Below are 14298 nucleotides of genomic sequence, written 5' to 3'. Positions count from 1 at the left end.
TGACTGCTAAGCAATGAGTAGCCCAGCTAAGTAGATTTGCCCATTGGTAAGCAGTGCTGAACCTGTCCCTTTAAGCAATGCCAACCTTAGCCAAGCAAGTTTGCCCATAGCTTAGCTTAGCTCAGTATATTCAAAACCATCCAATCACAGCAAAGGGTGGGAAACTGGCTGTATTTAAACCCCACAAGCAGGAGTACAGCTCATAACTGGTTGCAGCTTCCCACTGTAGGCAGGATGGCTGGAGTCGGAGAGGGATTGTACTTCCAAGCACAGCACTGGAGCATACAGGAGTCCAAGGTCATGCTAGGACTCCTTGTAAAAAAACATAAAGAGAGACTGCTGCAGGGCTAGTACCAAGGCTCCCAATATAAAGCGGAAGCCTGGGACCATTTCGCCTGTGATCTCACCAGTGCCACTGGTATCCCTCAGACTGGTGAGCAGGTCAGGCACCACTATGCAGACTTGAAGTGGAGAAAGAGGGAGGTCTTGGACAAGTGGGTCCAGTAAGCAAGACAGAGAGGTGATGTCGCAGCAGTGTGTAAGTAGTTATACCATTACTGTTTACTAAAGTCCAACGTGTGTATGTGATGGATAGGTATGCCTAAATATGTCTCTATTTCCTTTACAGCTGCAGCTGAGTGGGCTGTGAATCAGGAAGCCCATGCAAGTAGGCTGCAAAGGCTGCGTCGCGAGGCTGGTGAGTAACAATCCTTCTTGTAGTAGTCATACCAAATAAATATAAAGTAGTAGAAAGTCATCTGGCAGTATAAAAACTGCTGTATGGGTTGTACTGAATAAACCAGACAATATGACAGTAACAGTCCCATATAGGTCATATTTAAATAAAAATGAAACTGCCTAGCAATAAAGCTCTAAATCCTGGACTGGTTGTGTTTACTCTGGTATTGTATGGTATTTACTGTTGCATTCTCTGAAAAATAATGTTGTATTAACCACTGTTAGCCACACTGTGCTACTTACAAACATGTCTAGGAATGTCTGTATAAGGCTGTTGTAAGTACAAGATCAGATTGTATAACCAAGAGAGACTTAGAAAACAATGAAGAGATGGACAGCAATATCCAAATAGCACACTCTACTGTGACTTAAATTGTTGTATTTTTAGCAGACACAGCCATGGTTCGAATCCTGGGAATGGTAGCAATCTATATGCATAACCATACCTCTCAACTGTACAGATTTCTTAGAATGTCCAGATAATTGGCTCATATTTGCTGCCTGTTCCTCTGTCCCCCTGGCAAATCAGTGGGATGATCTCAGAATTGTAGTCACAAAATAATGACATACATTTGATTTTCAGCCCTCAAAACCACAGAATATGTATATTAAAACAAATCATGTCACTCATGCAACTCTCCAAGTTTATGACAGCAATATTCAAAACATGTCCCTATTTATACTCCCATGTTGTCAAGCTTTGTCCAAAGTGTGTGCATTAAGAGATTGAGTGGTATGTGCATAATATTAACTGGAATCTGGGAATATGTGTAGAAAGAGTCAGGTAGTATTAACAAATATTCCCTCCACAGGTCTGTTAGATAAGAAAACCTTGCCTGCCAATAAAGATTTAAATCCTGGACTGGTAGTGTTTATTCTGGTATAGTATGGCCTGACATGTAGCATTCATCAACATCTGATATCAGAAAAGTACTGTTGTATCAACCACTGTTTCTCACTCTGTGCTACAAACATTCCCTCCGCAGGTCTACCAGGTAAGAGATGTAAGGATTTAGCTATAAGACAGTTGAAGTATACACTATGTACAAACATACCACTGCCCAATCCAAGGCCATAGGGTATTGTAATAATACCTATACCATAATGATTAAAGCAATGATCATTAAAGCTGTGAGTACTACAAGGATATATAAGTTCTTAAATGGCATCTCTCCCCCCCACCATATCTGCAACAATAATCTAAATACACAAATTAATGGATATGTTTACACCAAACCTACTGCTGAGACATATATCCTATTGTTCAATAAATATTGAAATGTGTTTCTATTAATGTTCCATGCTGAAATACTATCACTGGTGGCCTATTGCTATCAATGTAACCTGCATGCCATTGTATTGGCCACTGTGGTTCCATATATGCATGTATTCTGTTTGCTATGCAACTGTCCCAAATCTGGTGCTTTGGGTTAATGGGAATATCTATGCATGCTGCTATAACTAATCCTGGATTATGTTGACTATTACTAACTCACATATGTTTTAAAACTGCAACACCATAGCACGTATCGGAAGGCCGGTCCCAGCGGACCCACCTCATCTGGCTGTGGCACTGGGCCCCAGCATGCTTGGGACCCACTCCAGGACCTCCTCGTCCGCTGGTCCTGCATTACCTTTGGGTGGAATCGTGGGGATGGGGCTCGCCCCCCCGGGAGTGGGCGCGGACAGGATCCTGTCACCCAAAGTCAGATCCAGGGATTGGTGCATAGTGAGCTATAAAGGTAGTTTGCAGATCTGCTACACCAGCTTGAAGGCTGCATGGTGCATTTAGAGGGTCAGCATGCCCCTCCTGCTCAGCCCCCAGCACAGCCACCTTTGGGGCAATGAAGGTGCAGTGGTGATTGCCCATGGGTGGGGCTATTTCCATTTGGGGGCTCATGGGCTTCCGATTTCCAAACACCCCTCTCCATCCAAGTGTTTACCCCCACATGTGTCATATACCACCCTTGTATGCTGTCTTGTCTGTGTTGTCTGTCTTCCTACCCAACCTATTTCCACAAATATACCTACTATCCTTCCCCAACATCCCACTCTCACCTTAAAAAAAAGGGCAATCTCTTCCCAAAAAAAATTTTGCCCCATACATAGCTGTCCATTTCGCACACATGTCCACTGGGCACATGTAATCTGGTCTAATTGGCTTCACAACACATTATTGTTGTCCTCACCCCTCTCTCAAGGGTATGAGTGTCCAAAACTACCTCCAAATTCAGTACATATGCAGAGCTGCTGCTGTAGAAGAAATGGACAGCTATGGACTTTCCCTACACCCATCCTGCACATCCACTAGCTACTTTCCCTATTATTTTCCCCTCTGCATGCCCCCTTTTTCACCACTTTTCTATCACCCTTTTTTTCTTTTCTTTTAAAGAAATTAGCACAGGGGGTAAGCAGGTGTAAGCACTTTTAAGCAGTGGTAAGTGGGTTTAAGCCTGTTTGTGCAGTGGCAAGCAGTGGCTACACAGATTAACCACTGTCAGGACTAACTGTCTGTAAGCATATTTAACCGGAAGTTAGCACTGCTTACCGCTGCGCAAACCCATGCAATCCCACTTACAACCACATAAAAGTGCCTTAATCACTCTGTATCCAACAGCCCTTGTTCTGCCCAGCAACAAAATAAGCAGCCCTTGCAAGTCTCGAACCCAGGACCCTGCACACCATAGCCACAATGATTTACTACTACGCCATTTAAGCTGTACATAAATGTGATGTTTTCACAAACATATCATGCAGCACAGTCATTCAACAGTAGGGAAAATGTATTTATATATGTAGATGTGTGTATATATATATATATATATATATATATATATGTGTGTGTGTGTATAGATATATCTGTATATATGTAGACATACATGTGTATATATACACACATATATATATATATATATGTATGTGTGTGTGTGTGTGTGTGTGTGTATATATATATATATATATATATATATATATGTGTGTGTGTGTGTGTGTGTGTGTGTGTGTGTGTAATTGCATTCGCACATTGGAACCACACTCTGAACCTCTCACTGCAAAACATCTGACCAAAGGCACTGTTAATGGGGGTGAAAGGGCCCAAAATAGGGATCTGTTGTAATTCTTGCCATTACTCCTTCTCCACAGCTGAACAGATCTGCCTTGCAACACAATAACTAGCACTTGCAAGTCTTGAACCCAGGACCCTGCACAACATAGCCACAACAAGTTAACAGTAAGCCATCTCAGCTGTAAGGTGTAAGGATGATATCTCTAACATATCATGCAAAACAGTCAGTCTACCATAGGGAATGTACAATGTGGAAGCAGTAAACATTCCAATTATACATATACGCACACATGCACACACACACACACACATATATATATATATATATATATACGTATAATATACATATATATATATATATATATATATATATATATATATATATATATACACATACATACACACAGAAATATATTAATAGTTATAGATATGTATAAGAAGAGTATATATAGAGGGTGCACAGCATATCAAACAGCCACTATTCCTACAGTTGCCACCTTTTAAAATGTCCATTGTTTGATTTTTTCTTACAAATGAGAATTATTGCATGAAACATATACCCACACACAATGCAAAGGACATGGCACCACACACAAGTTTGCATACATAGAAATTTTTGTGTACTATTTCAGTTGTTTATGCCATTTCTTATAGCAGTTAGGTGTTTGAAATACATAATAACTGATTAAGGCAACCCTCAAACAAAACATTTGATACAGTAATCTGAAAAACATAATATACTTTGCTGTCCAGGCTAAGGCCTTCAAGTAGTACAACAGTAAAAAAACTCTTGCCTTGAAGATAAGAACCAATCAACACTTAATTACAGATGTAGTTCAGCAGCCTCCACTTACACTCTATACTGAACCCCTAGGGGGAAAAGTATCAGTTGTCACAATGCAAATTTATCTGTTACATAATGCTTAACTTAAAACGTCACTATCACACTGACAAACAGAACTGTTTGTAAGACAGTAAGTTATAGCCCATCACTGTTGCCATGGTGAAATGTATGAAAATGTACAGCCATATACCTTAATGTTTCTTACTACTGATATCCCTCACATGTTGTAACAGCCTAGGTTAAAAACATGTAATACCCCTCTCCCATAAAATGTTTTACATGGGCATATAACAGTGTTTTCCATACACTGACCTCTAGACTGTGCAAGGTCACACATGTTTGTCCAGCTGTAGTTCTCATATATATGGACCCTACCCCATAATTTGTGTGGGAGTCCACTGGAATGATAGCAGGAATGCCAGCACTAAATAATGATAGGCCATTACCTAACAACCTCTTACTGCATGACATCTGGACAAAGCCTGGTATATAGGTGGAGGACAGAGGCTGGAACACAGGGCCATATTTGCAATATTGCTGTTATACACTGTGAAAGTTGCTGGTGTTACAGGATTGGTTGCAACATACCCATACTCAGGAATATGAAGTCAGGAACACAAATGGATGTTGCCATGTACTGACAGCAATCAACGGAGAGAATGTCACTGATATGTCAGAAACAGGACCTGTGTGGTGAACAGACAAAACATAACAGCCAATCCTCTGGCCATCATGTGGATAGTTGCACACAAACCCACGCTCGTTCAAGCTTGCACGGCCCAACATCATCCAAGGAAACAAACAAAGGCCAGCAAAATGGTTCAAAAGGCTTTATTGGAATAAAGCAGGTGCCAACAGCACCATGATACTCTCACCATAGCAGAAAAATATGTAGAAACATAACCTCAAACTAGTTTCGGTGAAACACCTTCTTCAGTGAGGACAAATAACAAAGACAAACTCCATTGAGCACACTCCATATTTATATATAATTACATAGCCAATTAACAAATGGCTTTCACTTAACTGTATATAATTAGTTTAAAGTGTGCAGAACCTTTTTAGAATACAATGCACTCCCCATAGTGTGATACTCCAATCAGATATTCAAAACACAAAATATAATATAGTATGAATAACCATATAGTCTAATCCAAACATAATGTGAAATACAAATATAAGATTATTTATAAATGATCATTTAGTCCAGGTGGAAATAGAGCTCCCAAATGTATGATCCAGTATTTTTCTTTGTCACTAAGAATACTTGGCCAACCCAACTGATTTAGTCTATTCCCCTGTATTTTATTAATGACCGTAAACATAAATTTAGCAGATGGATGTTTAATGGGATGTTGATATAAGGCATTACTGATTTTGTGATTCCGAATGTCACTTCTATGTTCACCTATTCTGATTCTGAGAGATCGTGAAGTTTTACCCACATAGAAAGCTTGGCAATGACATGTAGCTAAATATATCACCCAACTGGATGAACAATTGGCAAAGATACGAGTGTCAAATATCTTACTAGTATTGGCACTAGAAAATTGTTTAATTTTATTAACATTTCCACAAGAAGAACAATGGCCACAAGGGAACGTCCCCAAAAGTTCGTCCCCAGTGATAGTGAGTTGTCTATATGTAGCACCACCACTATCCTGATGTTTATAATGGGAAAATAACATGCCCAAAGTTTTCCCCCTCCTGTAGGAAATAGAACATTGTTCAGTTAATATATGACGAAGATGATCATTAGCCATAAGTATATTCCAATTATTGTTCAACACATTTCTAATGAGTTGATGATTTTTCCCAAAAGTGGTGATAAATCTTATGGTATCATCCCTAACACCATCCTTCTTTTTGTATCGTAAAAGATCCGATCTCTCATGTTGATCTGTCCACAACCTTGCTCTAGAAATGTCCCTATACAAGTAGCCTCTATCCAGAAATCTCTTGTTTAAATCCTGTTTAGCGTCCTCATAATCCACCAAGGACGAATTAATACGTTTAATACGTAAATATCGTGATTTTGGAATATTGCGGATGGTGTGACGTGGGTGCATGCTTGAAGAATGTAATAATGTGTTGAACTGTGGATATTTCCTATGTATTTTTGTATTCAGGGTATTGTCCTCATTCCGATATACCGTAACATCCAAAAAGTCAATAGTTGACTTATGATATGTTATTGAAAATTCAATACCCCAAATATTGTTATTCAAATGTTCCACAAATTCCAACAAATAGCTTACATCCGCACGCCACACCATCCAGCAATCATCAAGATAGCGTCTCCAAATGTCCATCTCAACTAAATAGATGTTATGCAGGGGATCGTAAATAAGACATTCCTCCAAATATGCCATAAAAAGATCGGCATATATTGGGGCAAAGGAGGCGCCCATGGCTGTACCTCTCAATTGCCAATAACAATCACCCTGAAAGAAAAAAACATTCTTGTTGAGGACATGCTCAGACATACATACTAATAACGTATTAAATCCTGGTGGATAGAGATCAGCTTTTTGAAGCCAGTAATCCAAAGCCTGTAGGCCGGCCCAGTGTGGAATACTGGTATACGATTTCACATCTAGAGTACACATGATCCATTCCGGATCCAGTTGAGTATCAACAATGATGTTCAGAAATTCAGTTGTATCCTGTATACGGGCTCTGACCATAGGCAATAGTGGCTTTAAATATGATGTTAGAAATGCAGATAGAGGTTCTGTGAGGGATCCATGTCCCGACACAATGGGTCTCCCAGGTGGAGCAGTAATAGATTTATGGATTTTTGGTAACAAATATAGAATTTGTTTTTGTGGATCTTTAACTTGAAGATGTTGAGCAGTCTTCTGTGAAATAATTCCTTCTTGTACAGCTTCTTGAATAAACTGATCTATATCCTGTTTAAAGCGAAGAGTCGGGTCAACCCCCATGTGCATGTAGCACTTGGTATCCGACAGTTGTTTAAGTCCTTCCTGTACATAATAATCAGTATTCAAAACAACCACTGCACCCCCTTTGTCCGCTTGTATGATTACAATTTTCTGATTTTGTCTCAATTCCGAGAGAGCTTGTCTCTCCAAAGAAGTAATGTTATCTTGAGCTATATTAGTATCAAAGTGTGGAAAATGTAAGTCCCTCAATACTGCTTGTTGGAAAATGCCTACATTTCTATTCATAGGAGGTTGAAATGTTGATTTTTTGAAAGTGAAATCAGTAAATCTTTGAGTGGAAGAGTTATTCTGATCATTAAAAAAGATTTTTAAATTTAGTTTCCTACAAAATTCCAACACATCAACAGATACCGAATAATGGTCAGAAAAGAAACTGGGAACAAAACTCAATCCTTTATTGAGAATACAGTGTTGTTCCTTTGTAAGTATATAATCAGACAGATTTAGAACATTATCAAATGGTTCAACTATTTGTTCAACAAAGCCTGAACTAGCCCTGTCATGGAATCTGTATTTATATCTACCCTTGTGTTTCCTCCCCCCTCGGGATTGCCCAACAAGTCTAAAGGGAACTTTGATTGAGTTTTCCTTTTTAGTGGTGATTGAACACTGGTACCTCCCTCGCTGTCAGTATAGGATGACTCCTCCCCTGATGTACTGGTATAGCTTAGGTCATGTTGTTTCAAAATGGACCTAGGTCTTTTCTTTGATCTTCCTCCACTCACCCCTGATCCCAAATCCTTGAATCTCACACTTCTTTGGACTTGAAAGGGTTGACCTCTCTCATAATCATGTGTATCCCTAGAAAATTTTTTAAGTTTTCTTTCTTTAACCATATTATCATAGGTCGTCAGTTCCTTAGACAACCGATCAACACAATTAGAATATTTAGCACTAGATTTGTAGTTTTGGCAATCCGTACTTAAATCTTGGACCTCCTTGAGCAAGAGATCTACTGTTCTCTCATAATAGTCTAATAAAATTTTTATTAGATGTTTCATGTGGATAGGCCTACAGTTGAGAGCTATGCAGACAGACTGCACCCCATGCAAAACTAGCATGTACACACAAACCCTGTAAAACTAGTAGCATTCAATGCATATAGCAGCAATATGCACACTGTCTGTAGGTCTGAAACCTTATACAAACATGTAGTTGTCCTGTGTCTGCAAGTCCTGTTTTAAGAGGTATTGCTACCTGCTGTCTGTAACACTGCTGCCCACACACAGGAAGGATGTCTTCCATACAAGAAAGGTAAAGGGACAACGACCACATGATGTAGTCATTTATAGTAGTGGGTTGCTATGACATTGGCTACTGGAAGTACTACACAGCTGGCTGCATGCAGTTAGCAAGTGGGGAACACCAATTGGTGCAGAGGCCATCACCTGATCATGAGCATCACCTACAAAAGCCATGCTGCAACCTATTCAAACCAGCTTGATCCCTGTAGTGGAGAGAGAGAGAGATAGATAGATGGGGAGAGAGAGAGAGAGAGACAAAAAAAAATAATACTAAAAAAATTAATACTGCAAACAAAAAATAAAAAAAAAACAAGGAAGATATCCAAGTGGTACACAGAAGAGAGCACAATAATAAAACAGGTATGGGAAACATGTATGCATGTAAATGAATGCAGTACTTGGTCTGTAATAATGGGCTAGATGATGTTGAAAGGTTTATATGTGCCATCAAGACTTGCTGTAATCATGTCCTGCTGAACAACTGTTATGGACATAGCATGTGGCCCTGTGGGCAGTGGGCCATACCTGTCAACTGTGCGGATCTGCACCAAATTACAAGATTTAAACCATCATAGTGTTTGTTCTGTTCCTCCAAACATGTATATTAGCCTGGCAAATAGCTGAAGGTGGAAGTAATGAAGTCATGATAGACACATGAGTTTTACACCCCACCACCTTCAGAACAGTCATGGTAATGTGAAATTATCATGCATAAACTTCATAGGTTTGTAATATGCTTGTCTATGATCTGTCCCTATATATCCCCCTAATGTTAGGTTGTATCCACATGTGATGCTCTGTTTCGTAGCAAGATAGAACAGTGTAACTGTGGAGAAAGGAGGTTCAGCAGAGTGTGGATATGATGTCTGAATCCACCCTCTCTCTCTCTCTCTCTCTATATATATATATATATGTATACACGCATACAAATATATATATATATATATATATATATATATATATATATATATTTAGACGTGTATGTCTACATGCATACAAACACACACACACACACACACACACACACACACACACACACACACATATATATATATATATATATATATATATATATATATATATATATATATATAAATACATTTTCCTCTACTGTTGAACGACTGTGCTGCAGGATATGTTTGAGAAAACATCACAAATATCTGCAGCTCAGATGGCTTACTGGTAAATTGCTTTTAGCTATGGTGTGCAGGGTCCCGGGTTAAACACTTGCAAGGGCTGATAATTCATTTGCTGGCCAGAACAAGGGCTGTTGGATATAGAGTGATTAAGGCACCTGTAAGCAGTTGTAAGCGGGTGTGAAATGGACAGTTATGTATGGTGTGAAATTTGTGTTGGGAACAGATTGCCCTTTTTTTGAGAATGGGATGTTGAGGAAGGATAGTAGGTATATTTGGGGAGGTAGGTTGGGTCAGAAGACAGACAATTCAGACAAGGCTGCATACAGGGGCAGTCTATGACATGTGGTGTGTAAACACCTTGGATGTGGAGGAGTGTTTGGAAACTGGAAGCCCATGAGCCCCCAAATGGAAACAGTGGGACTGAGGTCCCCATCTATGTGCAGTAACCACTGCACCTTCATGGCCCTGAAGGTGGCGTGCTGGGGGCTGAACAGGAGGGGCAGGCTGACCCTCTAATTGTATCATGAGGGCCTCAAGGTGGTGTAGCAGATCCCCCAATTCTCTGCGGAGCTCCCTATGCACCAGACCCTGGACCTGACTTCAGGCGACAGGATCCTGTCTGTGCACACTCCCAGGGGGGACAAGCACCATCCCCTGAGGTGGTTCCACCTGAAGGTAGTGCAGGACCAGCAGATGAGTTCCCGAGTTGGGTCCCAGATGTGCTGTGGTCTGGTGCCATGGCCAGATGAGGTAGAAGAGGTGGTTCTGATGGGAACAGCCTTCCCAAACATGCTATTGTTTTGCAGTTTTAGAACATATGTGGGTAGTAATAGTTAAAAAAACACAAATTCACCAGTAGGACTAGTAGACACAAGTTTATTTTTCAGGTTAAGCGCTTTCATCAAAGTAAAATTGACTTCCTCATAACAATATACAAACAGTCATGTGGATTTAAATATATTACACTGTCACAGGATAGGTGAGGAATCCCACCAGTCAAACAAAAGATCTCTTGAATAAATTAATACCTTAAAGGCATAAACTATAAACACTAAAAATACAATGAAATACATTTCTGTAAAGAAATTTTGTTAAAATTAAACCCTTTCCGCTCTTTCTTTTAAAGCAGGCAAGATAGATATAAAAAAATTTAATCCTGGACACAGACTAGCTGCCAAACGAAGCTGCCACATCAGTTTCCTCTTGTTTAAAGTGTTTTTCCAGTTGCCACTACTGGGGTTTATTTCAATGGTATCTAATATCCCAAACTTAAATCCAGAGAAATTAACACATATTTTACTATGCCTAAATAAGGCATTGGTTTCTTTTGAATTCTTAATGTATAAATGTTCATATATCCTGGACCTGAGAGCCCTCTCAGTTTTCCCAACAAAAAACCCCGGGCAGGAATTACACTTTGCCAGATAAACTATTTTGCTAGTCTGACAGTTACCTTTTTTGAAAAACACTGTGTCCTAGTTGATATTATCAAGTTTCAAACTAGCAGCCGATAGTATATATCTACACTGTGTACAACAACCACAGGCTTTGGTGAATTCATTCATTTTGCACTACTATTGTTCATGTTATCCACCAAGGTAAGTTTCAAGTTGCGGCCTACTTTAGTACAAAAAATAGGCTGTTCACCCACTGCTTGTAAAATATTAGGGTCACCCCTAAAAATTTTCCAATTCTTACAAAGTATACTTTGTAAGAATTGGAACATTTTTAGCCTGTGGTTGTTGTACACAGTATAGTAAATATGTGTTAATTTCTCTGGATTCCTCACCTATCCTGTGACAGTGTAATATATTTAAATCCACATGACTGTATATTGTTCTGAGGAAGTCAATTTTACTTTGATGAAAGCGCTTAACCTGAAAAATAAACTTGTGTCTACTAGTCCTACTGGTGAATTTGTGGTTTTTAGTTTTTATTTTCACCAGTTTGCTACAATTATTTGGTTTGGGTAGTAATAGTCAACACAATCCAGGATTAGGTATAACAGCATGCATAGATATTCCCATTAAACCAAAACACCAGATTTGGAACAGTTGCATAGCAACCAGAACACATGCATATATGGAACCACAGTGGCCATTACAATGGCATGCAGGTTACATTGTTAGCAACAGGCCACCAATGATAGTGTTTTAACATGGAACATGAATAGAAACACATTTCAATATTTGTTGCACAATAGGAAATATGTCCCAGCAGTAGGTTTGGTGCAGACATACCCATTGATTTGTGTCTTCAGATTATTGTTGCAGATATGGTGGGGGCAGGGGGGGAGATGTCACTATTATATTCTTGCAGTATTAGGTCCTCAGACCTTTTTTTCCTGTTTATGTCTTCCAGGTACCATGTCACAGGAGCATCTCCCTGCTTATACTCCACAGGAGAATGAAATAATAATCAACTATCTCGTGCATCACCACAGAACCCTCTTTGGGTGTACGGCCCATGATCTGCAGGAGAGGACTGCCGTGTGGAATGAGCTTGTCCGCATGGTAAACAATGTTGGCCTGCATAACCGCAGTTATGAGCAGGTGCGACATCGTTCCACTGACCTCATCCGCCTTGCCCGTCAGTGTGCTGCTGCAGTTAGGAGGGACCAGCTAGCCACAGGTGGGGGTCATGCCATCCAGCCCCCACTGACACATGCTGAGGAGCTCCTCGCCAGCCTTGGAGCACCCGCCCACCAGCCAAGCCAAGAACCTGATGATAGCATTGTGGACATGGATGCTACCCACACAATGGATGAGGAGCATGCAGGTAAGGCCACAGGGCACATTAGTAGACCACTGTTGTTTATCCATCTTCATCTGTAAAGTATCTTCATGCATATGTCAGATAACATAGTCTGTTGTTGCAGTATAGTAATGAACAGATGTGCATAATCTCTAGTATTGTGGGTATGTACTGTTGATGTACTGAAATGCTGCTCCCACCCTGTACCAATGCCACAGGTGTGGCTACTGACATTACATTTCTCAAACAACTATGTAGGTCCCTCTGGTATACCTCTGTGGAGCAGCCTGTAGCTGGTGAGTATGGAGTTTTTTTGTTCAGGTTTGCCAATACACCAGCCATGCTATGGCCATGGTATTTGCCATGCGCACATTTAACACACCTACCCATAATTCATGCTGTACATGTTCACTTATTGTTGCTGTTAGCTGCACTGCATCACAGTGGTCACCATGGTGGCATATCTGAAGGGTATGTAAGAGTCCTGCAGTATAACTAACAACCTGTCAGTGCGAGATGTGTGGACAGAGATGAACATAATGGTGGGACAAATGGCCTACAGTAGGGACATGTCCGAAACATTACCCTTAGACAGTGGCTACAACAGTGTATATACCACTATTACAATGGCAACTGTTACAGATCTACACAACGGCATATCACAATACCACATTCCACAACTTTTACAACCTGTAATGTGATCCTAACATGAGCAATGAATGTGTAATATGGAATCCTATGTTAGGACAACAAGTATGGGGAATACATACCGTAACAAATACTGGAAGCATATGTGTGGACACACTAATAACATATTGTGGAAGCAGCTTTTGAAGTAATGACAGCATTCACTCTTCTTCATTACGCACCTTCCATCAAGTACAGGTCCTCAATGTCACACCAAGTAATGGTCTGCTGTCCAAGAAGTATGTCAATGGCATTTGCCCACTCATCTGCAACAGAGGCAGCCATGGCTTGCACACATCTTACAAACCATGGAATGGATCCCATATCCAAAAGGTAACACTCAGGAGTGGCAGACGTAGCCTTACCTCACCATTGCATATACCATGGCAAACAGTGCAGACAGTCATGTATGTGACTATGAAGTATGGGACAACATTACTGTAGAAAATAAACAGATGCCCATCCAAGACAGATGGCAACACATGTTGCAGACTGGTCACGGAGGCTGCCCAGAAACATGCAGCAACACTGAGAGACTTGCAGGAATGTCTAGCAAGTACTGCCTGTGCCGTATCTGTGTCAACAATTGCCTGGAATCTGCATATGTGTGGCCTATGGGTTAGGGTAATCAGATGGAAGAGTTGTTCCACAGGAAATATCATCCATGGGTCTCTACAGGTAGCATATGCATAACATCAAGTCTCCCAAAGGCATGTGTTGCAATGTGTAATGGTGTACTGAGACCAAGGCTGAAACCTACAGACAGTGTTAATGAAGATACATGTGCTACACAAGCAACACCTCAGGCCCACCATCCCTATCTGTACTTTGCTGGTGCCAGTGTACACCTTTAGGTTTGCTG

Source organism: Protopterus annectens, chromosome 1.part1, assembly GCF_019279795.1.
Source record: "Protopterus annectens isolate FY-2018-M chromosome 1.part1, PAN1.0, whole genome shotgun sequence".
Taxonomy (NCBI): Eukaryota; Metazoa; Chordata; order Ceratodontiformes; family Protopteridae; genus Protopterus; species Protopterus annectens.
This window is presented reverse-complemented; position numbering follows the sequence as displayed.